Source organism: Myotis davidii, unplaced genomic scaffold (genome assembly GCF_000327345.1).
Source record: "Myotis davidii unplaced genomic scaffold, ASM32734v1 scaffold69, whole genome shotgun sequence".
Lineage (NCBI taxonomy): Eukaryota > Metazoa > Chordata > Mammalia > Chiroptera > Vespertilionidae > Myotis > Myotis davidii.
In genome coordinates, this window is record NW_006300363.1 from 443,601 (window position 1) to 456,421 (window position 12,821).

The 12,821-nt window shown below is 50.8% G+C and overlaps 1 long non-coding RNA gene across 1 annotated transcript in view; it reads right to left on the minus strand.

Moving 5' to 3' along the window:
* LOC107185137 overlaps positions 1-502 on the minus strand; it is a 3,922-nt gene extending 3,420 nt beyond the window's left edge. The window contains exon 1 of the long non-coding RNA XR_001516056.1: positions 87-502. This is a non-coding gene — a long non-coding RNA (uncharacterized LOC107185137). The remainder of the gene's footprint in view (positions 1-86) is intronic.
* Between the last annotated feature and the right edge of the window lie 12,319 nt (positions 503-12,821).

Consider the following 12,821-nt stretch of genomic DNA (forward strand, 5'->3'; position numbering starts at 1 on the left):
CGGCCCCCGCCCGGGCGGCCTCGCCCAGCTCACGCGCCCTGGCCCCGAGTGTGTTCCCCACCCAGACCCCACCAGCTGTTGCAGACCTCAGAGTTCAGCCTCAAGTTGATCTCAGGGCAAGAAAAAGTTTCTAGGCAGCAGCACAGCCAAGAAATGTCCCCAGCCCCTCCCCCGTGAGCTCCTCTGGCTCACTCCTTGGCCCAACCGCGGTCCCCGGGGCCATTTCCGCCCTCCGGCTTCTGGTGGAAAGTCGCCGTTAGACTCCGGTTTTCCAGAATGAGGTTTCCCAGCAGAGCGCTCCCGGGGCTGGTTGGAATTCAGCGCTCTGCGCTCGGGCGGACCTGGCCGCCTCCCAGACAGCCAGGCTGCTCCCCGAAAATTAGCTCTTCCCTCCCCGCGCCACTCCCCGCCGCCCCGCCGGAGGTCAGCGGGGCAGGGAGTAAACCCGCAGTTCCCCGTAAGGTCGCCGCTCCGTTTTATTTAAAGCTGGTTTGCCCCTTTCTGGTGAGTGTCACACCCCGAAGGCAGCTTTCGTGCCCTGGGGGTTTGGGTTGACTTGGATCTGAGGCTCGATGCTTTCACAGAGGAAATAAAAATCGACCTCGGAGTGTTTTTTAAACCCGAAGCAAAAGATAAAGGAATAAGATCCCAAACATAGTTAGGGTAAAACTAGGAAGGATGTTTTTCTAAAAGCGCGGGGAGGGGCGGTTTTGGAGAAGATGAAGTGGTCAGTGCTGAGATCCCCGGCGGAAGCTGTCCGTTTTGAAGTACAGACTTGTCTGAATATCACTCACATCCACGGTTCACTTTCGAACCACACCCATCAATTTTCTTAATGCAAGAGATTGCAGGATGAGATGTCGTGGGGTAAGCAGTCCCTCCGGAGCGTGGGGTGTGTGTGCGTGGGGGGGGGGAGCATGGGAAGACCATAAATCGCAGTGCCAGCCCCCTTAATGTTTGCTCATTATTCTGGAGTGCTGAGACTGGTTGGGGGGAGGGAACCCTCCAGAAATTAAAAAGAGAGTTATTGGCCGAAATCACCGTGGTGAATTTCAATTACAACTCTGTGGCTGCTGATTTTCTATTAGAAAGAAAGTGGTTCTCAATTCCATCGCTAATTGTGTGCAAAAAAAAAAAGCAATTTGTGATTGCTTCTCAGACAGTCACTTTGGACATTACTTTTATTGCGCCAATAACAGGGGCGTCTGGCTCGGTGAACTAGGAACGGTGGCCCTTAGGAAATTATCTACACGTCTGCTGCCCAGTTAAGAATGAGGATCTGCCGGCAGTCACTTGCTTTTGTAAATGTAGATCAGCATTCACTTAGTCACAGCGCTGTGGCCTGCAACTTCCCCGTGTTACTTTGGTCCTGAATGTTTTGGCAGAAAAGCGAAAGTCTTTCTCACCGATCTGTCCGACAGTCGACACTGAGCTTGGTTTCTACGCTGCCGATGTCACAGAAATGCTTTTCCTGATCAGAAATGATCTTGGTCATTTAACTGAATATAAAAGGGGCCGGGAGGGGGGAGGAGGGCTGGTGGCCTTGCTGTATTAACAGGAATGGAGCCGTTTTGTGTGGTTGGTTGAACGTGACAGTTGTGATATTTAGTCATCACTTCCTTCGACTGCTGGAGGTCACAAGTGAGATTTGTGGGCCGTAGCAGGCTGGTCAGCTGCAGTGTGTGTGTGTGTGTGTGGGGTGGGGGTGGGGGTCCCGGGAAGCTGGACCTCCAAGGCGGAGAACACACTACCTGCTCCCAAACCCATTGTCAACACCAGTCGCTGGTGTTAGTAAGCACATGCCTTGTTGTGTATATCAGGGTTGCAGGTGGAACGGGGAAGATTCCTCGGAGTTCATTAGAATCACGCTCAGAGCTCAATTGTGAGAGAGTCACTGATTACCTTAAGGGAGAGAGTGCTCTGACCACTAGGAGGGCAGGGGGAGGCTCCAGATCACAGTGCAAATAACGAGAATGGACAGCAAAGGAAGAAACAGTGAATGGCCTCGCTCATTGTTTAAAACCCTCCTTATTTGGAGCCACAACCCAGCCACTATTTGAACACCCAGATGACAGACTTGGGTGAAGGCTACCCTGCCAATAATTACCTGCCTGAACTGCTACCCAAAAGGGTTGCATCAGCAAACCATCTGCCAGCCCAGGAGAGGCTCGGGTAGTGAAAGGAGCCAAGTCATCATTCTCCTCTGCTGGTGGGAGAGGCCATTAGTCTGAGTGAGTGATTTTTTCTTTAAACCATCACGCTAATAAGCAGTGGTATGAAGCCGGAAGTTATCTTTCTACAACTTTAGCTCATTACCAACGGGAGATAGGACTGCCCTTTCTTTTCCCCCAGAACACTCCTTTTGGATTTCACAGCGTGGAAGACGGAGCTTAGACATTGATTTGGATGTCGTAGGCGCTCAATCAATATTTGCTCATTCGGGTGTCAGTGATGAGTGGCGTTGAAGTGTAAAGGACATGCTCTGTGGGGTGGGCTGTGCACGTGCTGTCCGACAGGCTTTCTGCAAACCTCCGGGACCCGCTGTTCTTCCCTCCCTTCCTCTCTTTCCTCCTCAAAATGTAACTAGAAGCAGCACCGTCCAGGTTAAAATGTAATCAGGGGGAGTGTTTCTGCCACTGATCACGGAGAGCGAGCCAGCCAGCGCCAGGCTCCATCAGGCAGGATGACACCTGTCTTGAGTAGTGAAGAGGAGCGAGCAGCACGGGGATCAAGGGAAAGGCAGTCCTCACAGTTTCGGGCCACGGACCCACCAGCCAGACGAAGCCTTTCGCTTTCTAAGTGGTGATGGGAGGCAGGGCCTACCTGGAGCGCAGGTAACTGCTGTTCAGGTTGTTACTATCCTGGCCTTCTTGGGGCTGCGCTTCCGATTTCTCCCCTGCCTACGAGCTGCCCGACCGGAAGACATCTGTCCTCAGACATGTCAGAACACGGGCCGCGTGGCCTGGCCTCTCGCCCACATGTCTCTGGTTGGCTCCTCTGGATTCCTCCGGTCTTGACAGGCAAGGTCAAGCCGGGTCATGCCTCACTGGTGTGAAAACTCCAGCAGCTGCGACACAAACATGAGCTTTCTTCTCTCTGCTTTTCTTTCTTGACATCTTCCTCGGGCATCAGGAAAGGTACAGGCTCCCGCAACGATAGATCCCGCACCTCTCAGGAGGGTGTGCAGACGCCCGTGTTCTTCCCACCATCCCTTTCCTCCTGTCTCCTTGCTGTCACCGAGAGAGAGCAACCCTGAGTCTCTCTTTGAAAATCACAGCAGGGAGACTGGGCAGCTTTTCAAAAATGACAGTTGTTCAAGGGGAGTACATTGACCCAAGTTTTCCGGGGGGTGGAGGGTGGGGTGGGGCGACCTTTGAGAAGATCCAGGAGCTGAGCCGGATCTAGGAGGGACGGGGGAGAGAGAGCGAAGAGAGAGGGCAGAGCACCACCTGGAAAGGAGAATTGTCTAATCCAGGCAGTTTTGAAAGGAAAGCTTCTTCCCACCATGGCATCTGAGGAATGAAAAACGCAAGCTTTTGATTCTCGCCGCCACTTTTTTTAAAAAAATCTCTTTCCTGCTTACCTCACGCTGGCCCCAGACCACAGGGAACCATGGCATTTTGGGAATGAAAAACCCAAGCTTTTGATTTCCCCCCCCCCTTTTTTTTTTAAAAATCTCTTTCCTGCTTACCTCACGCTGGCCCCAGACCACAGGGAACGTAGATTTACTGGGAGCAGGCAGCTCCTCCCACAGAACGGGTAAAAGTCCAGGTTCTTTCTCATGGGTGGTGGCCAGTGGCCTTCCCCCGGGGTCAGCAGGGCCTGGGACCATCGTCTGATTCTCCGCCTGGGATGCCAGGCCAAGAAAGGAAACGGCCTCTTCAACTGGAGCTGGGCCTCGGCCTCGTCCTGTGTGCGGTTAGCAGAGTGAGTGGGGATCCGACTTCTGTTTCCCACTTCCCTCAATTAGGTCTTCGCTCGGCGGGTTTGGGGAAAGCTATGATGTGAGAGGTTTCAGGATCCCTGGACCTACAGCCGGAGGAAACGTCTTCACTCTTCTGAAAGTCAACATCTCTGAGCAGATGGTTTCCGAGAGAGCCAGTCCAGACGCTCCTTCCCTGTCCCGCAGCCCGCCTCACGGCCATGATTAGCGCAGCAAAGTCAGGGAGGGTCTCAGTGCTGTCCATCCGAGGAGGAGAGGCACTTCCTGTTTCCAAATATATCGACAGGAAGCCCCTCAGCGGAGAACGGGAGGGTGTTCTTCAGCTGTCCCATTGCTCCCAGCCCCTTACCCTCTCCTCTCACCCCAACCAAGTTCTCACCAATCCTGGGAACTCAGCTGGCTATTTCTGTGCTTGCAAATCTCTACTCAAAACATGCTGGGTATGTGCTAAGTACTTTACCTACACTGGCTCACTTAGGCCTCACAACTTCCCTAGAAGTAGGTGGCTGTGGCAGACAGAATTCCAAGGTGGTCCCCTGGATTCTCGGCCCTGAAGCCCTGATGTACACACACCTTCTCCTGAGTTTTCCATCAAATGCCCATCCAGGTGCTCCCGTAAGGGCAGCTGATCCTGGGATAGGGAGATGGACCTCGTCGCATGAGCCCTTTAAAAGCAGAGAGCTTTGCCGAAACCGGTTTGGCTCGGTGGATAGAGCGTTGGCCTGCGGACTAAGGGGTCCCGGGTTCGATTCCGGTCAGGGGCATGTGCCTGGGTTGTGGGCACATCTCCAGTGGGAGATATGCAGGAGGCAGCTGGTCGATGTTTCTCTCTCATCGATGTTTCTAACTCTCTCTCTCTCTCCCTTCCTCTCTGTAAAAAATCAATAAACTCAGTGGATAGAGCGTCAGCCTGCGGACTCAAGGGTCCCGGGTTCGATTCCGGTTGGGGGTATGTACCTTGGTTGCGGGCACATCCCCGGTGGGGAGTGTGCAGCAGGCAGCTGGTCGATGTTTCTCTCTCATCGATGTTTCTAGCTCTCTGTCCCTCTCCCTTCCTCTCTGTAAAAAAAAATCAATAAATTCTATTAAAAAAAAAAAAAAGCAGAGAGTTTTCTCCAGCTGGTTGAAGTTGAGGAAGTCAAAGATACAAAGCAGGATAAGGATTTGCTGACTTGGAGTTGGAGGGGGCCACATGGCAAGGGAGGTAAGGGATCTTTAGGAGCTAAGATTGGCCCCCAGCTGACAGCCAGCAAGGAAGCAGGGACTTCAGTCCCACAACCACAAGGAACTGACTTCGGCCAACAACAGGAATGAGCTTGCGAACAGACCCCTCCCTCCCCCCAGCCCCCTGAGGAGAACTCGGCCTGGCTGACAACTTTGCTTCAGCCGTCAGCCCTGCAGGGCCACACGAGTGGACTTCTGACCTCCGGCGCTGCAAGCTCCTATGTGGGTGCTGTTTTGAGCCGCTAGGTTTGTGGTAATTTGTTTCACAGCGATCGAAAACAAACAGTACTGCTGTTTACTTCCTTTTATAGAGGAAACCAGGGACCAGGAGGTTATATAACTTGCCTTCTGAAGTCAGGCAGTAAGCAAACCACAGGCAGGCTTTGGACCCGAGGGTCTGGCCCCAGAATCCATCTTCCAACCAGCGGCTCCACCACCAGGCATCCTTTGATGCCCATAGGTCCTCACTTTTCCTCGTGGGGAAAGGCTGTTCAGACTACCTCCACCCAGCCTCGCCCCTCCCCGGCAGGATGCATCCTCTCCATATAATACCATATTGCTTTTTATGACCGGGCACTGTCTGGCTTCATGGCGGCCGTCTGGAGCCTCAGGTGACAATAAATCGCCACTTGCTCCCGGCAGGAAAAGCTCCCAGCTTGCCTGTGGTCACACTGACACATCTGTTTCGTGGTTTCCCACAGGGGAGAGCCAGGGTAAATATCTGTGGAACAGATAATTGGGAACAGACGACAGCAGGATTTTGGGGGGCTGTTGGCCAATGGCGTGTTATCTCCCATGACAAAAGCCTTGAACAAAAGCCATCCCAACCGTAAGATCACCCCACCTATCACTTGTCTACTCCTCCCTAAAAACGTCTAAGGCAAAACCACCTTCCTGAGACAGTCTAAAGTCTGGATCTGCGGTTCTTTCCAGATTTGGCTGTAGTCTAAATAAAATCAATTGCAGTTGTCTAAATAAAATCAATTTTAAAAAATGGCCCCCAAACTGGGAAAGAGACAGTCAAAAAGAGTCTCTCTGCCCCGGCCGGGTTGTTCAGTGTTTAGGGTGTTGGCCCTCAGACAGAAGGGTCTCAGGTTCGATTCTAGTCAAGGGCACGTACCTCAGTTACAGGCTCGGTCACCGGCTCCCGTCAGGGCACATGCAGGAGGCAACCAGTGGACGTGTCTCTCTCACATCAATGTTTCTATCTCTCCCCTTCCCTTCTACTCTCTCTAAAAATCAATGGGAAAAATATCTTCGGGTGAGGAGTAACCAAAAAAAAAACAAACAAAAAAATCATAAAAAAAATACCCCAAAGGAAAGTTGAGAAGGTGTCATTTGCCAGCAAGAGGGAATTTCCTGAGCTCCCGGTGTTTTCGGAGAAAGCAGCCAAGGCCAAGACATCTTGCGTTAAAGAAAAGTGGGAAACACAGAGACCCCGACTGTGGAGCCAGAGAGATCCATGCCCTGCCCGTGGGCAGGTGCTGACCTGTGCTTCTCCGGTGATGATCCATTAAGCTGGAGGCTGGGAGCCTGCGGATCCTGCAGAAGCAGGCTTGCAGCTGGCGGCACGCCGCCGGGAGAGCGTCTTAAAGAGCCGCAGCAGTGGCGAAGCAGAAGTCACAGGCAGAAGAGCATCTGTGTGCCTGTCATTACAGGCAGGCACACACTTAGAAGCCTAATGAAAACCATAGTACGGAAAGGAAAAAAAAAAAAGGCTTCGTTTTTTTCTGCGGCCCGTCGCTTGGCAGAGTGTCCTGCGTGGAAATGTGAAGTCAGGACAGAACGGAGTGGGAGCGCCTTGCAGATGCTGGCAGCCAGGACTTCCAATCCCTCGAGCTGACCTCGGAGGCCAAGCGCTGGAGGCAGCCAACGTCATTTGGCTCGAGCACGAGGCAGAGAGTTAAGCAGCAGCAAAGGGCCTCTTTTATTGGATTCGCTAGCAATAAACCACATAAATTTGGGAAGCCACAGGAAATAGAAAATAGTAGAGGACAACGGTTCCTAAGAAACCAAGAACCTGTAATAAAATTCAGCAGAGTATGGAGAGTGGAAGGGAAGCCTCAGGCGTGTTGGCCCAGGGGCACCCGGATTGAGAAGCTGGGCCGTAAAATACAAGGCGGCCCCGGGGAGGGGCGGGATTGGAGAAAACTTGGGCAAGTTGATGGGTTAGAAAAGAGCTCTGCTGGCCTAAAGCCAGAGCTGCTCATCCTGGGAAGCCAAGCGCTACTCTCCCCTAGGCAGCGAGCCTTCAGCTGCCCGAGCCTGGGCCAAGCCCCTAGGGCGTGAGTCAAGGCTGTTGATGACAGTAACCAAAGCGAGTCCGGAGTCGGGAGGGACAGGCCGTGTCTCCTGGCCAATCCGAGAGCGCCGCGGGGTCTCCGTGCCATGCCAGTGGGATTTTTGTATCTCTGACTCACTTTCTCCCATGGCGGAATGGTTACAAATCCTGGAGGGAAGGTGTATTTGTCTCACACCCAGCTCAGCTCATGCTTTTTTCACTCTAAGGGAAGAAGTATGCGCAACCAGCAGCTGCTGGTTCATACCTTCTCTGCTCCTCTGAGCGTTCAGGGCTACGAGAGAAAGTCAGATTGACCAAGCACAACTTCATAAGCAAATCAAGCCCCATTGTTTCACTGTAGGGTTTCTTTTTGTTTTGTTTTAATATGGCTTTTTTTTTTTATTGATTTCAGAGAAAGAGAAGAAGGGAGAGGGAGAGAGAGAGAGATAGAAACATCGATGAGAGGGAAACAGCAACATCGATTGGCTGCCTCCTGCCGGGGACCCAGTCAGCAACTCTGGGCATAAGCCCTGACCAGGAATCAAACCAGCGACCTCCTGGTGCATGGGTCCATGCTCAACCATGGAGCCACACTGGCCGGGCTATAGGGTTGTTTTTTTAATAGGGTCATTGGAGGCCCCTTAGTCCAAGTGATGAGGCCTATATTTCCCTTTAATTTTATGCAAAATTTGCATTCTGTGCGTATGTTTATGTTCCTAGACATAGTTCATTATTTTTGCAAAGTGTTGCCTTGCATTGATTATAGGATACTTTGGTTTCAAGTGATAGAAACCCAACTCAAACTAACACAAGCAGGAAAAGGGAATGTGGAGACTCAAGAAACCAAAACTCAGCAAGGGCAGCTGTTGCCACTCTCCGTCTCCTTAGCCCATCTGCCTGTCTTAATCCCCTCCTGCAGTTTCAAATCCCAACAGCCCTGGGGCCACAGCGACTGAGTAAAAGGGCTTCTCCGATTTCCAAAATGAAAGACCCTTTACAAAGACGTTGATTGGCCAGGACTGGGAACACGTAGAGGGCTGTGATTGGTCCAACTTTGAGGAGGATGCCAACCCCTCAACCAATCAATCACTGACACTGGGGAGGCGGGGACATTGGAAACTCACCATTCGATTCTCTATTTAGTCCACCTGGCTCAGTGTGGGGAACAGCAGGTCTCCCAAAACCTGGCTGGGTTCCCAGAACTGCTGTGACCAGAGTGATGCTGGAAAGGGTCTCAACTTATGCCTCCCACAGTGTCTGACTCCTATAGCTACTGTTCTGGAGTTTTAATAAGACTTTTTAAAAAACAACTTCATTCGTAACAAATTCCTAACGTGCAGATTTTTTTTACACCAACCATTAAAATCCTCCCAAGAAGATAAGAGTCTTTATTTATTTGGGCTTTCTCTTAAGTCCATCTTACTCTCTTCGTGGGAGCCTAAAGAAGAAAGTGACGTAAACCCAGCTCATTCATGGGCTCATGTCTCTTTCTCCTGAAAAGAGATTCCACGTGGAGCCAGTATACCATATTTGAATCCGGAGGAAAGCGCTTCCGTTGTTTAGGACCGAGTTTCTTCTTTTGAAATTAAGAGTGTGAGTCTGTGCTCCCTGAGGCCTTCCGAAGCTGTTTTTCAAGCGTTGTCCATCTTCGATCAGAATTTCTTCTTCGAAGGCTGTCGGGGGGAGACTATGGGACATTTTCCAAGTGTGCTTTGTGGATTTACAGGGTTCTGGGAGGTGCTTCGTGGGTTGTGCAAATGGCTATTTTCATCAGGAAAAAGTGTATCTTAAGGTAATTTTGAGGAGGAAACTCGCACTGGGTTGTGTTATGCACATTGAGCTGTCCATGTGGAACTTATGTGGACAGATGGCTCCCCAGCCCCCTGCCGTGCGTCTCTGTTTAATTGAGTAGCATCTTGAGATTTCAGCAAGGTGAGCTGCTGAAAACCGCTCCCAGTCCCAGCTACTTATGTGTGCTTATCAGGATCTTTTAGACTCTGCTGCCAAGACAATGTGCAGAAATTAATGGAGTACAGAATAAGACTATTCCTGTCTTCCCTGCCCCCTGGTTTTGAACGTTTGAGTTCATAATCCTATTATCCCTCTTGTTCTTACGGCTTAGCTTTTAAAAATAATTTTACATATTTAACCACCTAAATGAGATTTATAGCAATAAATTACAATTCTTACCTGTTCTATACATTGGGGGTTCGGTGTAAGATTTTTTTTTGTAAAGAAGGTTTCACTTCTAGAAAAAAAAAAAACCCAAGCACACCGATTTGGAATATGGAAAGAGAGTAAACTTCTTTTCTTCCGTTCTTTAAAATTGATGTGCCTAAAACTCAAGCCTTCTTCCATTGGTCCCCCCTCCCAGCTGTTATCACCAATGAGAGCATGGTATTTACTCTCTACCACCTGCTCCTCACCCCCATGGCTTTATCAATGTTTCTGGCCCCTTGAGCACAAGAGAACATCTTTTAGGCCCAGAGTACTAAAATTTGTTACATTTTCTATTTAACAAATCACTTCAAAGCTTAGTGACTTAAAGCAAGAACCATTCACTTAGCTCCTGATTCTGCAGCTCAGCCATTTGGGGCTGGGCTCAGCTGAGTGGTTCTTCTGGTCTTTGATGGACTCAGTGAGGCACCCATGGTCAGCTGCTGCCTGAGCTCTGCTGATCTGGGTCCCAGTGTGTGGATTTAAGACCTTGACTGAGGTGATGACCTCAGCTCCACATGGCCTCTCATCCCCCCAGTTGGCTAATCAGGCGTGCTCACCTGGCCTTGGCAGGTTACCAAGAGAGAGTGGAAGTGTGCATGGCCCCTGGAGGTCCTGGCCAGAACCTGCTAAATGTCACTTCTGCCACATTATTGGCCAAAATAGATCGAAGGCCACCTGGGGAGATTATCAGGTATCATGGCCATCAAAGAGGAGGTGGTCTATGCAGCTTCATACTGTTCTACCAAGCAAAGGCTCAGGGAAGTCGCTTATGTTGGTGAGTTGTTGGGCAACGGGCAGGCAGCTCTTAGTGGTAAGAGCTCTGCTCATGTGTCAGTGAGAAAGAAATCTAGTAGAACCCTAATGAAGCTGTGTGGACCGAACTGTGTTCTCACAGAATTCATACATTGACATTCTAACCCACAGGACACCTCGGATGGTGACTGTATTTGGAGATAGGGCCTTTAGAGAGGTGATTAAGGTTAAACGAGGTTGTAAGGATGGGGACCTAATCCAACATGACTGGTGTCTTTATAAGAACAGGGTGAGGCACCAGGGATGTGTATGCTTGTGAGGACAGAGTGAGGAGGTGGCCATCTGCAAGCCAAGGAGAGGGGCTTCCAACCTGCCAACACCTTGATCTTGGACGTTCAGCCTCCAGGGCTGAGAGAAACAAGCTTCTGTTGTTGAAGGCACTCAATCTGGGGTATTTGGTTAGGCAGCCTGAGCTGACGGATACAGAGGCAAAACTGTTTCTGAAACTGTCTCTCTCCTCCCAGTGTGGTCCTTCCAGCTTCAAGAAGCACCCCCCTCTCCCCCCTAACCCTCATCAAGCCTCCTTAGCCTCCCTAAATCCCAAACAAGACAGCCTCAACCCCCTCGTAGGACCAAGTGATTAGCTCTTCATTTATTCTCTTTTAATCTGTTTATGAGTAGATATCAAGCTCCCCTTCTTCTGAAGACAAGTTTTGAGGTCAAAAGGTGAAAATTGGCTGTTTGTCTCTCTGCATTCCTCCTGTAATAGCCCGATCCGGATCCACGTGTCACTCTCTGGACAGGTCTTACTCAACCGCTGAGCCAGAGCAGTGACTGTGAGGTCGGGATGGGGTTGGGACGCAGTTAGCCCAGAGTGAGCACACGTGGTCTGTTGCAACACAGCATGAAAGCAGTTCTGAGAGGAGGACGCGATTGTATTTCAACCAGAAGGGAAATGAGTTTGTGTCGGGAAATCAGCCCATTTGGCAACATCTCACTAATATCTTGGTACAGTCATTGCTTTCTCAAGAGCAGCCGGATCCGTGGGTTCCATGCTCCCACCACACCACCACCCTGGTCTTCAGGGAGGTTCCACCGACAGTCTGAGTAAATCCTGACAAAGCGTCGCTTTCTTGGCAGCCCTTGTGGAAAAGCCGAGAAGATCCAGGTCAGAAACTCTGGCTGTTAGTTCCCCCTCCTCACTGACTGTGTCGTCACCTCCACCCTGTGTACCCTCCTTTCCGCCCCTGTGGGCCCGAGGATTGATCTGGTCACAGGCCCTAAGGGGACCCCAGTAAGATAATACGTGGAAAGAATCCCCAACATACATTTGTAATGAGCTCTACACAAATGCAAGTTATTGAAAGCATTAAATAAAAAGACATCCTAGCCTGGCTGGTGTGACTCAGTGATGGAGCATCGACCCAGGAACCAAGAGGTCACCAGGTCGATTCCCGGACAGGGCACATGCCCAGGTTGTGGGCTCGATTCCCAGTAGGAGTTGTGCTGGAGGCAGCCAATCAGTGATTCTCTCTTATTGATGTTTCTATCTCTCTCTCCCTCTCCCTGCCTCTCTGAAATCAATCAATCAATAAAAAAAGACGCATCCTCTATTAAGCCAGTAGTTAACCAGTTACTCCCTTTTCTTGCCCTGATGGCTATGAAGGCCACGCGGTGGGATCTTGGTGTGTCCATCAAGCTGGGTCCCTGAGTCACTCAGTGGAATCCCTACCGATCTTCACTAGGCAGGTGGCATGAATGAGAGAGGAAAGGCTTGGTTGTGTTAAGCCCCTGAGATTCCAGGATTCAAGGGTGACTGTAGCAGGACCTTACTTCATTCCACACGCATGAAAAGAAGTATAACATTGATTTTCTTCCCCTAAAATTAAACCAAAAGGAACTCAGGCCCCTTTTCTGTGAGGTGGGTTGGCAACTCAATCTCAGTCATCGCTGGGACTCCTCTCTCCATACCCACTGGTGTTGGGGGGTGGGGGGCGGGCCGTCCTTAGGGTCTTAGGCAGCGAGACCTTTGAGGAGGGCCCTCTCGCCACATTCCAGCACCTGGGCTCATGCAGGTGGGTGGCCCTGTTGTTTCTATGCCAACCTCAGTCTCAGGATTGGGATTAGTTGCTGAAGGGCACCTTCCCAGGCACAGCACACAGCCATTTCCTGCCAGCACATGACCCCAGACCAACTCTCCTCTCCTAGTCTTGGAGTGTCTACGTGCTTCCCTCAAAGTCTGTGCTTCTGTGGGCACTTCCTACTGTCTGTCAACCCCAGGGGTCCTCACACTTTTTAAACGGGGGGCCAGTTCACTGTCCCTCAGACCGTTGGAGGGCCGGACTATAGTTTAAAAAAAAACTATGAACAAATTCCTATGCACACTGCACATATCTTATT